The sequence below is a fragment of the Epinephelus moara genome, chromosome 24 (assembly GCF_006386435.1).
Source record: "Epinephelus moara isolate mb chromosome 24, YSFRI_EMoa_1.0, whole genome shotgun sequence".
NCBI lineage: Eukaryota > Metazoa > Chordata > Actinopteri > Perciformes > Serranidae > Epinephelus > Epinephelus moara.
Window position 1 is genome coordinate 52,342,099 of NC_065529.1, and position 16,033 is coordinate 52,358,131.

The following is a 16,033-nucleotide window of genomic DNA, read 5'->3' on the forward strand; positions in this document are numbered from 1 at the left end:
AAATCTGAATATTATTTTGCAAGTGTGATCTGGCTTTTGAAAAGTACATCATTTTGGTTTTTTGGGCATTCAGCACCAGTTTTAGTGAAAAGAGGTTTCTTTGAACAACATTAAATGCCGCTTGTAATTTGTTTATTGCACTTTCCAGAGAGACTGATGACGTATATAAAACTGTATCATCCGCGTAAAAGTGGAAATTTACATTTTCAACATCTTTGCATAAATCATTTATATAAATAATAAATAAGATGGGGCCTAAAATGGATCCTTGAGGCACACCATTTTTAATATTTAAAAAGCTTGATGATTTGCCATCCACATTTACACATTGCTGTCTTCCACATAAGTAATCTTTGAACCAATTTAATGTCATTGAGGAAAATCCAAGTTCAGTCATTTTCTTTAGGAGGGTGACATGGTCAACAGTATCGAAGGCCTTAGATAAGTCTAAAAAAAGTGCAACACAGTGTTCCTTGGTATCAATGGCATTTATAATATCATTGAGGACCTTTGTGGCCGCAGTTACAGTACTGTGTTTCTTCCTGAAACCCGATTGCAAATCATTTAAAATCCTATGTTGTAATAAAAAATCCTTTAATTGGTTACAGACAAGCTTTTCCAGCACCTTGGCTAGGACTGAAAGTTTTGATATTGGCCTATAATTGTTAGGTTGTGATGGGTCCCCTGATTTCAAGATGGGTGTGACAAAAGCTGTCTTCCAATCAGTAGGTATTTTGCCCGTTTCAAAAGTCAGGTTAAAGATATATGTCAGGGGCTCAGCAATAATGTCAGCAGCAGTCTTTAGGAGATAAGGATCAAGAGCGTCAGGACCTGCTGGCTTCTTAGTTTCCATGTTTTTCAAGGCATCAAGCACTTTAAACACTTCTATGGGCGCTAGATTAAAATTAAAGTCAGAGGGAAACACATCTTCAGAAATGGAGGGACCATTTAGGTTCCGTGTTTTGGATTCAAAGAGCAGGCCTGAGGACACAAAGTGCTGATTTAAGTTGTTTAGTATACTCACAGTATCTGTGATTATTTCATCTCCGATACTTAATGATTGTGGCAGCGTACAATTTCGGCCCATGCCCATGGACATGTCCTTTACAGCCTTCCAGAACTTTGAAGGATTATTTGAATTTTCAGTCATTTGATTGACATAATAGTCAGATTTAGCATTACGAATTTGAGAAGTACATTTATTTCTTAACTGCCGAAGATGTATCCAATCTGATTCAGATTTTGATTTTCGTGCACGTGCCCATGCTACATTTCTTTTGTGAATGATGTCAGACAGCTTATCTGAGAACCATGGATTTTCACGTCCTTTAACCTTAAATTTTCTCAGCGGGGCATGCTTGTTTGCAACCTCTGAGAATAATGATTTAAAATAGGATAAGGCCATTTCACAGTCAGGGATAAGATACAGTTTTTCCCAGTCACATAGATGAAGATCATATACAAAAGCTTGTTCACAAAAATGCTTAAAATGTCTTTTGATTAAAATTCGTGGCTTGATCTTAGGAAGTTTTGTATCTCTCACCGTTGCAATAGCACAGTGGTCACTGACATCATTTACAAAGACTCCAGTTTTTTATATTTATGTGGGGCATTTGTTAGAATTAGGTCGATTAGTGTTGATTTTTCAGGATGTTTTAAGTTAGGTCTCGTAGGTGATTTAATTATCTGAGTCAGACTGGCAGTGTCACAAAAACATTTTAGATCATCAGATGCTGGTGACAGCCAATCCCAGTTTAAATCGCCTAGTAAGATCAATTCATTATATTTTATGGATGAGAGAGAGTCCGACAGTAATGATAATGTTTCTTTAGGTGCAGAGGGAGGTCNATCAATTCATTATATTTTATGGATGAGAGAGAGTCCGACAGTAATGATAATGTTTCTTTAGGTGCAGAGGGAGGTCTATAACATCCCGCAATTGTCAATATACATCCTTTTGTAAACTCAACTTTTAGTACAAGCAATTCGTAATGTTTCGGGACAGACTTAGAAATCAACACCGTTGCTTGATACTTATTTCTTAAATATATCGCCACTCCCCCTCCCTTTGCACGACGGTCAGTACGAAAAATATTATATCCCTCTAGGGCTACATAATTATCTGGAATGGATTTTCTTAACCATGTCTCTGACACAACCAAAACATCAGCATTTGTGGTATTTGCCCATATTCTGATCATGTCAATTTTCGGCAGGAGGCTTCTAACATTAATATGAATGAAACCAGCTCCAGATCTATTTTTAAAATCGTTTGGTGTATCCAAACATGTGGTGTCACTGACAGGTCCAGGATTTGGTTGCACATTTCCAGAAGACAACAGCATGAGCATGATTATACATTTCAGCATCCGAGTATAATAAGCTCGCCGAGAGTTTATGCCCACGTTTGGATCCGATTTCTTCTCCAGCTTTGGGCAGGGATTTTTTGCGATAAAAAAGTCATTTAGGAGAAGGAGGCTTGAAAGATGCCTATAAATTTCTTGTTGCGGGGCAGGATAAGAGCCAGGTGACAGCCCGGCTAGATCCTGCTTAATGTCGGTTGTCATTTTTGTTGAAGGATTGTGCGCTGTATGCGTAAAACTGTTACAGTCACTCACCAACGATCCTCGTTGCAAATCATGGTTGTAAGTTGTAGGCAGGCAAAACACAACCAGTAGCAGAAAAATCCCCATGATGAGACTGAGATTTTTTTCCCGTTGATCTGACGAGATGACGGGCGAAATCTCCAATGAATAAATGGGGGTTTAGACTCACGCGGCAGCAAAGAAAAGTTTGTATCCAAACAATAGCTGGACCAGGCGTCGGGTGCGTCTTTGGTGGTAGCCGAAAGATTAATCACTATCAGTCGACAGCACGCTTGATGTGTTTTAACAGCAGTATAAAATAGAGACTAGACAGGGAATTACAACATTTCTTATATTTTAGAGATAATATTTTTTTAAATATATATTTTTCCAAGTCAAAAATAAATATTTAAAAAAATATTATACTTTCTGATGTTAGCTTTTATAGATAACTGAACTGTTAATTTTGTGAATGTTGGATCTGTAATGTTTAGGCACAAAAACTACTCGGTCATTATGGGATGTCATGTTTCAGATTAAAATAACTGCTTTTAGTGGCTAAAGATGACTCTGTAAGAAACAGTGCTGTTGTGTGTTGAACAGTGTCTGCAGCTCGCCAGGCGTCTCTCCGCAGTGTCACATCATCTACTGTTGTCACAGTTCATCTCTGCCTCACCACTCTGCACCTGCCTGCTTCAATCTGCCAATCAGACACACCCCTCTCATCAAGCCAACTCCTCTCACCTGTGCTCTCTGCTCTGCTCTGGCTGCATTTAAGCCCCTGCTCCACACTCATTCATTGCCAGATTGTTCTCGATGCTTGCACCAGACTCTCCAGCGTTTCTCTGCCTGATCTCCCGGTTACGACCCTGCTTGCCTCCGACTATCCTGCCTCACCGATCTCCTGGAAATCACCTCAGCCTTCCGTCCCCAACCACAATCCTTGCCTGTCCCTTTCTGGATTCTGCCTGTCTGCTCCCTTGGCTATCCGGTGATTACCTGATTCAGCTCTACAGAGTGAGTGTTACTCCCGTCTCCTCTGTGGCTTCCTGCAGTTCTGTGACTCTGATTATTCCTTCATTGAGTGAGTACAAGACTGAGTTTTACGGACATTACTCACCAGTGTCCTGGTTTGGTTCGGCTGAGCCTAACCTCCAATCCCCACTAAAGACTGTTAAAGGCCAGCGGCCAGAAGACAGACTGTTTTGCCTACTGCCATTGTTTCCTGGACGTGTGCTAATAAAGTTTTGTTACCAACGATACCTGCCTGTCTTTGTGCTGCTGTTGGGTCCAAACCAAACCCATTACAACTGTCCCCTCCACATCCTGCTGACGGTCAGCTCAGACACTACGTCACCTTAGAAACTCTGATGTGATGCGTATGAAACATACAAGTGTAACGTATTCATGGTTTACAGAAATGTACAATAACATTTTCATTTTTTTTTCTTTTTTTGAACTCTTTTATTGAATTTCAAAGCTCTTCAACAGTCATTAGTGTACAGACAGTGTTAAGTGAAACAGGCAATTTTTAAACATCAAACCCGCTTACCCGCCCCCCACCCCCGTACCTTCACCCATCTCAAGTCATGAGGCACTTAGAGACAAGTCAGTAAACAAACACATCAAAAATAAATACATAAAATAAAATAACATTAAATAAATAAATAGAATAAAATAAAATAAAACAAGGGGGAAAGAGTCAAAAAGGAAGATGATTTGGGTAGTTGATCAGTCCTCTTCTGGGTCTGGTGTAATGTGTAAGAGGTCAGTATATTCCAGCAAAGGGTTCCAGGTATCCTGGAATTTCCTTATCGAGCCCATGAGGGAAAATCTAAGTTAATACATAACTTCTTTAATCCATTGATTGTGTCCCGGGGGACAAATGTGCTTCGTACAATAACATTTTCTCCTGGCCCGGGCGACTCTGGGCTTTAACACACTTTGATACACAAACACAGTAAATAAACATGTTTATGATCTTCATTCTGTTTCACATGATTCTCTTTAACTCATGTTTTAATTACAGACATGTTTGGTGCTAATTAGCAAATGTTAGCATGCTAACAGCTTCAGATGTGAACTTCCTGTTGGCATCATCACAACATGCTGATGTTGACGTGAAGCTGAGTGGTCGCTGTGTTGGTTTCTCGTGCAGTGTTTAACGAACCAGTTGAATATTAACGACCACTAATTAAAGACAGGAGACGTGTCATCAGTTCAGTTTCCTACACGTGGATCGTTTCAGTGTTTTATCATTTATTATATAAGTTTATCAGACGGGAACGTAAACACAATTATGACTTTAACATTTATTAATTAATATAGTTTGATTTTCACAGTGAACACTTTGCATTAGTTTAAAACTGACGCTCAGCCAGTGTGTGTCATGCATCTGTGCTAATGTTAGTTAATGCATTAAACATCATTGTAACACACACACACACACACACACACACACACACACACACATCAGCTCTGATTGCTGATTGAAGTGAAGATGGTGTTTGGTCATTTAGTGATTGAGTCTCAGGGACACAGTTATTGGAAGGTTTCAGGGTTCTTGTTCAGGTGTGTGTGTGTGTGTGTGTGTGTGTGTGTGTGCTGTGATTGGACTGATGTTTCTCTCTGTGAATCTGATGATGTCTGCAGGACTCCGACAGATTGGATCTGTTGCGGGTGAACGTTGTGTCTCTTTCCTTCCTCTCTTTCCAGTACTCGTCGGGTAAACTGGAGAATTCCCAGTGAATCCTCGCAGTGGTAATGGTTGTCTGTTTGTGTGTGCCACCTGACCTCAGTTAGATCAGCTCCTCCTGACTGAAGGATCAGAGGGTGATGTCAGCTGGTCGCAGATGTTTCAGTCTCGGTGGATGTCAGTAGAGAAAGGTCAAACTGAGGCCGTCTCCACACAGATACTTCTGCAGACCAACTTCTTCTCCCTCCTTTCAAAAAATAATTCTGTCCACACAACCGGCATTTTACAAAATATCTCCGTCCACACCAGAAGGCAAAAACAACTCCAAAACACTTGCATGCGTGCAGTGTTCACACAGACAGTGTTGCTGCTGCTGAGAACTGGATCCCCACAGTTATAATCAGATACTCGTCTCATTAATGAGCCGCTGCATTTTCAACAACACGGTCAAATGTTTCACAATAAAAAGCCTCTTGTTTACATATGGAGGGATTCTGTTCACAGAAACAGGGGCTTTTATTTTGAAACAGACAGGAAGTGTTGAGTTATAAAGGAATATTTATATTTATTCACGTCTGTGACAGATAGAAACAATGAAACTGTAGTGAGAGGTGGTACGATGTCAATATGAGAATCAAAAAAACATCTTCACTGTCTAGTTTTGCTGAAAATCGTCACGCAGAAAAAAGGCGAGACTCTGCATCTCTGATGTTCTGCAGCCGAGCAGCGCCTGAGCAGCACTGCTCCCGCTGGCAGTGTGGCCCTGTGGTTGGCTGTCTTCAGCCGTCTACTGTAGTGTGTGTTCAGGCCAACGATAAGTTTTCTCAAACTCCTCCTGGAGATCTCATCACCACTGATCCTCATCAACAACAGTCCCAGTCTGGAAAGTGTCCCACCATCTGCTGGTTCCACTGGTCCTGATCCAGAACTGTCAGTTCAGGTGGACTTTAAACCGCAGACGCTGAGTTGGAGTAAAAAACACTGGGCGCAGCAGACGCTTCAGTTCGCCCTTGAAGTGGTGCAGCAACACAAAGTTAAAGTGTGAAGTCGTCTTTAGACCAAGCAGTGCTAGCCAAACGTTAGCAAAGCATCAGTACACAAAGCAGCACTGGGCATGTGCAAATTGAGGAGACGACGTCATTGTTTCCAAAACACTCAGTTCACAGAAACATCTGTATACGTGTGGGCGGAGCCTGAGTGTGAGCTCGTTCAGAGACATGTTGATTTTTACACTCATGTAAAAACAAAGTTATTATCGGCCAACACATCATTATTAGTTATTTTAACTGTCACGTATCAATATGGAGCTTTGTAGTGACGCTGCATATCTGTGAGAGATGACCTGTACTCCAGGTAATATAATGATAATAATGATTATGCAGGTCTGTTGTTATTCTTGTTTCAGTCTCTTCTCAGGCTGCAACTGATAATTATTTTCATCATTGATCAATCTGCCCGTCATTTTCTCCGTAAATCGATTCATAGTTTTGTCAGTAAAATGTAAAAGTTAAACACGTCCTACTGTTTTATTTTTCACTTTATCATCACATCTTTTAAACAGCATGAAACCAGCAGGTGTTAAAAAAACATGATACGATGATCAGCACAGCTGCCAGGTAGACGTCCTCTGCTCTCTGACCCCTAAACATCATGTTTCACTAAAATGACTTTAATGATTCAAACAAGACGCAGAGACATCAGTGTTCACACACACACACACACACACACACACGTACGTACACATACAGACTGTTAGACAAACACTCGTGTGTGTGTGTGTGTGTGTGTGTCTTTGTTGGTGCTGAAGCAGATTTGCTGTCATCCCGGTGGTCTTCTGTTACCGTGGAAACGACAGAGCAGCTTGGATGGAGGGTGGGAGACAGCGACGAAGAGACAAGTTCTGAGGAAAATAAGACAGAGAAAAGACGGGAGGAAGAAGAGTAGGGTGAGGACAGGAGGAGGGTCAGGACAGGAGGAGGAGGAGGACAGGAGGAGGAGGAGGGTGTGAGAGTGGATCAGAGGTGGTGAAGGGTCAGCACATGGAGGCTTTTAGACGGAGGCTGAGAGTTTCAGGGCTGAAGCAGAGAGTAGAGGTGTGATGGATAGATCTGACAGGTCAGAAAGGATGTGGAAGAAGTCAAGGAAACGAGGGAAGATGAAGGAGGACGAGGGAAGATGAAGGAGGACGAGGGAAGATGAAGGAGGACGAGGGAGACACATATAGGGAAGAAGGAAGGAAACAGAATGAGACGTTTAACTGAGATGTTACATGTTAGCGTCACAGTTTACAGCAGCAGAGGTGAAACCAATGATTAATTTCCCAATCGATCAGTTTGATCCATAAAACATCAGGAAACATACAGAAGCATCAGTCCCAGGTGATGTCACCTGACCAACGCTTGCTCTAAGGTTAAACTGGAGGAAATGAAAGCAGTAAAATCTCACAGTCAACAACCTGAAACCATCAAACGTCTCCCAGTGTTGCTGCAGTGTCATGACTGATAATGTCCACCTGATGAATGTCTGTCCAATATTCTCTCTGTTCCCTCTGTGTTTGGTCTCCACCACCTCCTGAGGGACACATCTGTCTCTGTAGCTGCTTTACAACCGCACACAATCCCACAAACACACACTAACATCTGACGTCTGTCTTCAGAGGGGAACGTTTCGATCTCAATTCACTTCGGGGTCGAAATGTCTCTGCAGTGGTCACCAGTATTTAAATAAAACTCAGACAGACTGACGTGAGATGTGCATCAATAAACAGTCTCTAGAAATGAATGATTTAATTTTTTTCTCACAGTGTCGTGTTTGAAACGCGAAAAGAAAATCACCATAATTTGTAAAATCCAGTTGTAACATGTATGAATCACAACATGACAGAGAAGAAGTCTCAGAGGCCGGACACGTGTGCGTCTTTATCCGCCTGGAAACTTCTCTGGCTGTTTGAGATAGCGTCAGAGCAGAGCGGTACAGTAGCTCTATGATGTTAGGTGAAGGCATTATTTTGTCATTCTGTCAAGGGCCACAGGTTGGAATCAAACCTGTGCCGCTGCAGAGGACTCAGCCTCTATGAGGAGGACACTCCGCTCGCTGAGCTGGAGGCCGCCCCGCACTGTGTGTTTTAAATGATTTACTGATCGGTGGTTGGCAACGCTTCCAGTCATCAGGTTTGAAGTTAAACACAACCAGTCGTTTTCACCCTGAACTCTGACGTGTCTGAGATTAACTTGATTTCTCCTCTTGTTCCACGTGTTTCAGAGCAGCAGATGATCTCCGGTCGTACTTTTCCAACAGTTCTTCAGTGTGCAGTGAGAAAGAAAGGGAGCTATAGAGAGATGTGGTTTTATTTACTCTGTGGTTTTCATGAATAAATGATGCGATAGGTTTTAGTAGAGAATGAGAGAGCAGACGGAACGGGAGCATCAGATGGGGATTCCTTCTTAATGGATGTTGGGAGAGTTTGTTATGGTGCAGTCGTATAAAACATCATCTCTGTCCTGTGGTGTACTTTGTGTTTCTGTCTGCTCAGACTCACCGGCTCACAGTAACTGTTTGTTGTTGCTACTCTGAAAACAAACCGACGCTTTGGAAAAATATCATGAACATGGCGCTTCTGTCCGACCTCCACAGTCTGCATTGTGTCAGAGACTGAATAACTTCCACATTCACACAGACGACCTTCGACATCGCAGACCAAAACTATCATCTGCATAAAAATGATATTTTGAGTGTTGAGATCACATTGATGTCTAGTGAGAACTGTAGTGGCCCTAAAACAGTTCCCTGAGGTACACCTTTGTGGATCCTTCAGACAAAACATTAACTACTGCTTAAAATCTAACAATGATGTCATTCCTAAACAGATGTGATATATATCGGAACACCTTCTCACCACAAACCAACGGCACCAGAGTTCCTTTGTAACCAGACTGAGACCACCTCTTCAAGAAGGTCTCGGTCCAGTTGGTTTGCTGTGTTCACACCTGCACAAATGAACCTGAGTTAGACTGAACCGAACCAAACAGAGCAGGTGTGAACGCAGCCTAACTCTGTCTCCTCTCGTCACCCAGGAACGTCTCTGCAGATGAATACTGCACCACACACTGAGAGTATCTTTAATGACCACATTTATCAAAAGTATTTGTATTAATGTAAAAAACAACATGAATATTAGCTGACGAGTCATTACCAGATAATTGATATTGAAATATAGTTTTTATTACTGTCACTTAGTAAACTCAGTGATTCTGGACGTGTGGACTTCCCGGCTGAAGTGAATGTGCTGACCTGATGTTCGGTGCGTGTTTCAGTCCTGTGTTCATGTGTTTTATTTGACACCATGTTGTTGACACAGCACTAAGTTTAGACACCCAGCAGCTGTCCGTCTGTCTGTCTCTCTGTCTTTATTCCCTCATGTCCCCTCCCGTCGCTCTTCATCCAAGACGTGGCCAACACTCCCAGTTTACTGCTGCTCAGCACAGACACTCTGTTTCTGTCTGTTATTCTTCCTCTTCTCTTCTTCATCACTTCATAAACTGAACAACAGTCAAAGAACCATGTTTGTGTCTGTCTGTTGTGAGCACAGTGTTCAACCTGACAAGACTCTGGGCAGATGTAGAAGTCGACTGAGACGCAGCAGCGACTCTTCCTCCTCTCTAACAGGAGCTCACACACTCAGTGTGTCGGCACACGTTGAACCTCAGGCAGTTTGAGTCTGTTGGTGTGTGTGAGATATAAAACCTCAATCACACTTCAGTACAGACGCAGACACTTTCATACACACTATAATCAGTTGTCTGTGCACTAGAAAACAAGGACCCAAGGATTCTGGGTATCATTTAAAGGAGATTGTTTAAAGACAAAAGATGGAAAAGGAAAACAGAACGGAGTGAAACACGTCCAGAACCAGCAGCTCCTCGTTCTCCACAGCCTCATGGATGCTTTAGTTTGTCGTCATTAACTCTTTACCTTTGTATCATAAGAGACTCAGAGTCATGTCAGGCGAATCAGATTCGACATCTCGATACAAATATTCAACCATTAGTTTCAGTTTAAGTTAGTGGAGCGCTGGACTGGGAGTTAGCTACTCGGTCAGTAATGTAGCAACTGAACAACTTTCAAAACGAGGCTCCGCCTCCAACGCTGTGTCCCGTTCTCTCTGTACATAGTCTAGTACATAGTGAGGTAGTGCTTTTATTTTGAAAGAGACTGTATGCAAACTGTACATTTCCTGTGAAAACAGAAGTGTATTTTGAAAACAGACAATGCATGTAACAGGCTGAAGTTGACACGGCGTCCCAGAACGTCAACAACCAACACACCCAGGGTACCTTGGACGCCATATGTGGATGTGGAAAGTCCATGACCAAACGTGGACATGTGACGAGGTCACAGTGAGGATGTGTTGACAGAACACCAGCATCCATGTTGGTTTTATTGTTGAAGGTTTGAAAATGAAAAATCGTCGATGTATGTTCTGTATTTCCGTCGGTGGCGTTTAAAGGCTGTCAGAGTTACAGGAAGTCTGACAGCTGACAGTTTATGTCCTCTCAACATTGCAGTTTTTCCTCTGTAAACTTTTCTCCTTGAATCCAGAAACTAAAATCTCCTTCCTGTCTGATCTCTGACGCCAGCGGCGTGTTTCCTGCAGTTGTTTTACAGGTTACAGCCGAATGTTGACTTGTTTTGAAGCAGAGACGGAGCACGAGGGAAGACCTCTTCAATATTTAATGGCCGCTCTGCCCTCCATTTCACATGAAGTGCTCCACACTGAGAACATCTCCTCACTTCCCGCTCACATTAACCCTTCCAGCCCGAGCTCTGACGAGAAGTCCGTCCTCTGTCAGGAGGAGGACGGACTGACGGTCACAGTGTTGACCTCAGCTGTGAGAAGAAGCCCAGTTTGCTTTCTCACCTCCGCAGAACGGACCAATCACAGCAGGTGATGGTGTGAATGTTTGGTGAAGTCACAGAAATGACGAGACACACTGGGAGGCTCTGAACTCTGTTTGTACTATTTCTGTCACTTTTCATGTGAACAGCTGCCTCCAGGAGACTCTGTCTAAATATGGAGATAACAGCTCATATTTTCCAACAATATCAGCCGTCTCTCTCTCTCTCTCTCTCTCTCTCTGTCTCTCTGTCTCTCTCTCTCTCACCCTCAGTGTGGACGTCCACAACAGACAGAAACACTCCGTACAAACCAGTCCTGCCCTGACTGATACAGAGCCACACTGAGCCTGACTGTGATCTGAGCTTCAGTCTGTGTATCCTCAGATCTGATATCCAAAAACACTCAACGCTGTTTCATGATGATCATCAGCTTCCTTCCAGAGTGTTTGTCACAGGAGAGAATTACATCCACCGGGCAGCGAGCAAATCGCAGCTCGTCCGCTCGTTAATTGATCACAGATGGCGTCGTTCTCTTGGGAGCTTTAAAAAATACAACATGTTGAAATGAGTCGTCAGATTGACTATGACGGCGTTAATGTACCTGTGCTGAGTAAAGTCTGTGTGGGAAACACCTCAGTGTCACTTTGACCTCCTGAGAGCTTGAGCTCTTGTTTGAGATGAATTTTTAATTCCTCTCAGCTGTTTGGGATCAGACGGACCTGAGGAGTGTTACAACTCTGTCTTTAAACAATAAGTAGATTTTAAAATAGATGATGTCATCTCATGGAGACAGAGGGCTTCCTTTTATTTCATTGGTTGAGTGTTTCTGACTCTGTGCGTCAGTCATCACTGTTCAAGTCTGAAACTGTTGGTGTCAACACTTTGATCTGTTCAGAGACAAATAACGAGGAAAACAAACCCACATTCAGATCAAAGCGTCACTCAGCATCTCCTGATGTCAGTTTTTAATGTGCTGCAAAGATTCTTCAGTCAAAGGTGAAACTACAGAGATGTGATGTGTTACAGGCCCCGCTAACTCCGTTAGAGCGGACGCCACAGTCTGGCTCCAACGCAATATTCAAACGCTGTCACTGACGGTGGCGGCCCGTGTCATAGGCAGGGCAGGCGAGTGCTAAGGGCGCCGTCATCCATCAGGGGGCGCCACACATGATAGGAAGAGAACAAAAATCAAACTGTTGATCTTTTACTGTTTTTTACTAAAAGTATTCTGCACAACAACACAACTACACAGCAACATGACGTGATGTGTTCAATGTCATCTGGTAAAATTAAGCTTCTGGTGAGAAACTTGAATAAATCAGCTGTTTGAAGGAGACATGTGTCGATGTTTTCACAGCACTGTAAAACAGATATCAGAGATTATGATGGATCATATATAGAGTAAAAAGCTTCTGTCAAAGGTCGTTTCATAAATGTGTCTTATTAAATTTGTGCTATTCAAAGGTGGGATGAAGGACTTTGTTTTATATAGTGTAGATTTCTGTGTTTCCCTGGAAACAAACGAAGAAGAAATATCAAACATCGGTATCAGCTGTTTGTCAAATTGTTTTTTTAAACATTGGTATCAGTGTCGTCGCTGCATCTCACAATTGGTGCATCTGCAGTTCAGTTAGAAAGTTGAATCGTACATGTTATTATTATTTAACTTGCCTAGGACACACGACATGACCTTTCCTTCAGTTATGGTTTCCTTGTCTGTCTGTGTGTCTGTCTGTGGGTGTGTGTGTGTGTGTGTGTGTGTGTGTGTGTGTGTGTGTGTGTGTGTGTGTGTGTGTCTGCTGTCACTGTGTCAGTGTGAAACTGAAGCAGCTTAAAAACATGATGAATCTTTGTTCTTTGAGTCCTGAGCAGATTTAAGGATGTCTTTCAAACACGCTGACGTCACACGTCTGTGAAGACCTCATCTTCTTAACAAAGAGGGAAATATACCTGCAGGATGTGACCTCACCTCCCTCCATGTTTCACTGTGCGGGCCGTTCTTCAAGGTCTAACTCAGTTTATAGGATCTGCATCATGATCAGTGGTTTCAGAGGTAATTTATGGCTGCAGAGCATCTTTGGAGATGTTTGCTGATACGCTGTGGATTTGACTAATAGCGTGAAGGCAGGAAACGAACAGGAGAGATTAATGAGGCATCGCTCTGTGTGTGTGTGTGTGTGTGTGTGTGTGTGTGGGTGTGCATTCTTTGTGTTAATAGTGTGTGTGACTACATCAGTCTGATTGCATTGTTTTCTGTTGGACTGTTCAAACTGTGACGCGACGCAGCGTGATGCAGCACGCCATTTTGAGCTGAACTTTAGTCTGATGCCCTGTTTTTATTTTTATTCTGTCGCTTGCGTTGGAATCAGGAACAGCTGATTCATGAGGTTTAATGAGGAGTTACAGATATGATACCTCCTCATTTCACCACAGAAACCTAAAGAAGTGGGCGTGTGGCTGGAGGGAAACAGACAGGAAGACGAATGTTTCTGCTAAGAATTGTGGGATGCTAACAGCTAGCTAGAGACGGTGGTGTGATGCAGTCTGGGAGCTACAACAGAGAGATCTATAAGTTACCTGAGATTGTTTTCTCATTTGAGAAGGTATAACACTTTGTCTTTCTTTCTCTGTCGTCTGTTTAAAGTTCAGTCAGAACAGGAAGTGAGTGCACGTGCAGACAGCCTCACTGAGAAGACCTCGTTTAATATGGAGTGAAGATGCACCGGTGCAACGTGAAAATGTTTTGTGAATACTGTAGATGTGTCTCTGCACACAGACGTGTTGTGTGTGAATGAGTTAACGAGAGTTTCAGTGAGTGTGAGATGAACCAGTTTAAAGTCAGAGTCAGTGGTTCGTAGAGACGTGCTGAGGAGACTCGTCAGGTCTTAATGCTCCTTCAGACTCAGCAGCTAATAAACACATTTCCTCCGGTCTCAGCCCATTACACACTCTAATTACACACACACACACACACACACACACACACACACGCACACACACACACACACACACACACACACAGAGGCTAAGTATAAACTCTGGTGGGAAAAAAACTGTAAATTATCTATGTGTGTGTAAGGGCTGATGCCTGACGAGGTGTCCATTATCTCTGTGTCCGACACGCGCTCAGGATGTTGCCTCCACAGGGCCGTTAACACCTCGTCGCCATCATCCCGCTCACACCATGATCACTACTGAAGAAATACAGAGTCAGAATATTCATTCATATTTTTAAACTTTTAACAGTCCAAATCTGAAGTGTTCACAAACCATGACTCTGTTTCCATGGTAACACCTGAGGGTTCGACTGGAACAGTCATTACCGCCCCGTAAGGTCCTGACACAATGGAAACATTATTCACTGCTCCAGTAAATAGGACGAACCGTAGATACGACTCAGCAGCAGGAGATAATCTAACCCAGCTCAGGGAACCGTTTGGCTCAGCTGTTAGCCACAAAGCTAACGTTATGCTAACAAGATTCAGAGTTTCACCTCAGTAGGTGTTAACAGACACCAGCAGCCAATCAGAATCCAGTATTCACCCAGACCATGGTGTAATTATATATCTATAAGGTCTGTCTGTGTTAACGTGTCATACGCAATGTGATGAAGGTCAAAACAGTTTGACACACACAGACCTGTCAGTGAGTCATCAGAGTAACATCACGGCACACTGACGCTGACTAAAGGTCGAGACCACAAAGTCAGTCTCGTTCATTTGACTCCAAATCAGGACTCTGATGCACCTCGTTGACATGGACTCAGAGCTGTGATTAGAAATATGATTGATCAGGATTAAAACCACTCATCGTTTGACAGACCGAACATACATGTGTGTATATACAGGTGTGAGGGGACGGATCACTGTGAAGCTGGAGTCATGTTCACGTGCACGACACTCACACACACATACGTTTGTGTTACTGAACACAGTAACAGCTGATATACTGACATGACATCATTCAGATCTGACCGACCACTACATCATAATCACACACACACACACACACACACACACACACACACGCACACACCTTAATTAGTGGAAAGCATAGCTGAAGGCGTGTGTGTGTGTGTGTGTGTGTGTGTGTGTGATCCCCTTCTGCTCGTTGTGACAATATTGNGTGTGTGTGTGTGTGTGTGTGTGTGTGTGTGTGTGTGTGTGATCCCCTTCTGCTCGTTGTGACAATATTGACCCTTCGTGATAAATAATACAGTGATGGGACACACACACACACACACACACACACACACACACACACACACACACAGCTGTAGATGTATTTTCTCTTCACCACAGAGAAACATGAGTTCATGTCTGAGAGGAAACAGGAGGAAGTGAATACGTATTAAGTCCCGCCCCTTTTTAATATCATATCACTGAACTGAAGGAGATCAAAACTCATTCAGACACCAGATGTGTTGTTAACGTTTGAAAAGAAGAAGAATGAAGTGATAGAAACAGTCCATGTCTCCTGACGTCTCTGGTTAAATCATGGTTCAGTGTTTTGTTCCTCTGTCAGCACACAGAAGCTTCTACAGCCTGAAACATGGCGAGGATTCTTCTCACACATCTGACTGGACCTCATCAGGCTCTGTGGCAGCACGACGCCACATAACACCTGTAACGTGTACAAGATAAACTCAGGCTGCGTTCACACCTGCTCTGTTTGGTTCAGTTCAGTCTAACTCAGGTTGGTTTGTGCAGGTGTGAACACACCAAAACAACCGGACTGAGACCTTCTTGAAGAGGTGGTCTCAGTCCGGTTCCAAAGGAACTCTGGTGCGGTTGGTTTGTGGTGAGAAGGTGTTCCGACCTGGATGTGAAGCAACTGCAGTCACATGACACATTGTTTG

At 43.0% G+C, this 16,033-nt stretch overlaps 1 protein-coding gene across 1 annotated transcript in view; it reads left to right on the forward strand.

Annotated features, from left to right (window-relative positions):
• LOC126385946 (E3 ubiquitin-protein ligase RNF123) overlaps positions 1-16,033 on the forward strand; it is a 181,353-nt gene that overhangs the window by 95,653 nt on the left and 69,667 nt on the right. The gene's annotated exons all lie outside the window — the stretch shown is intronic.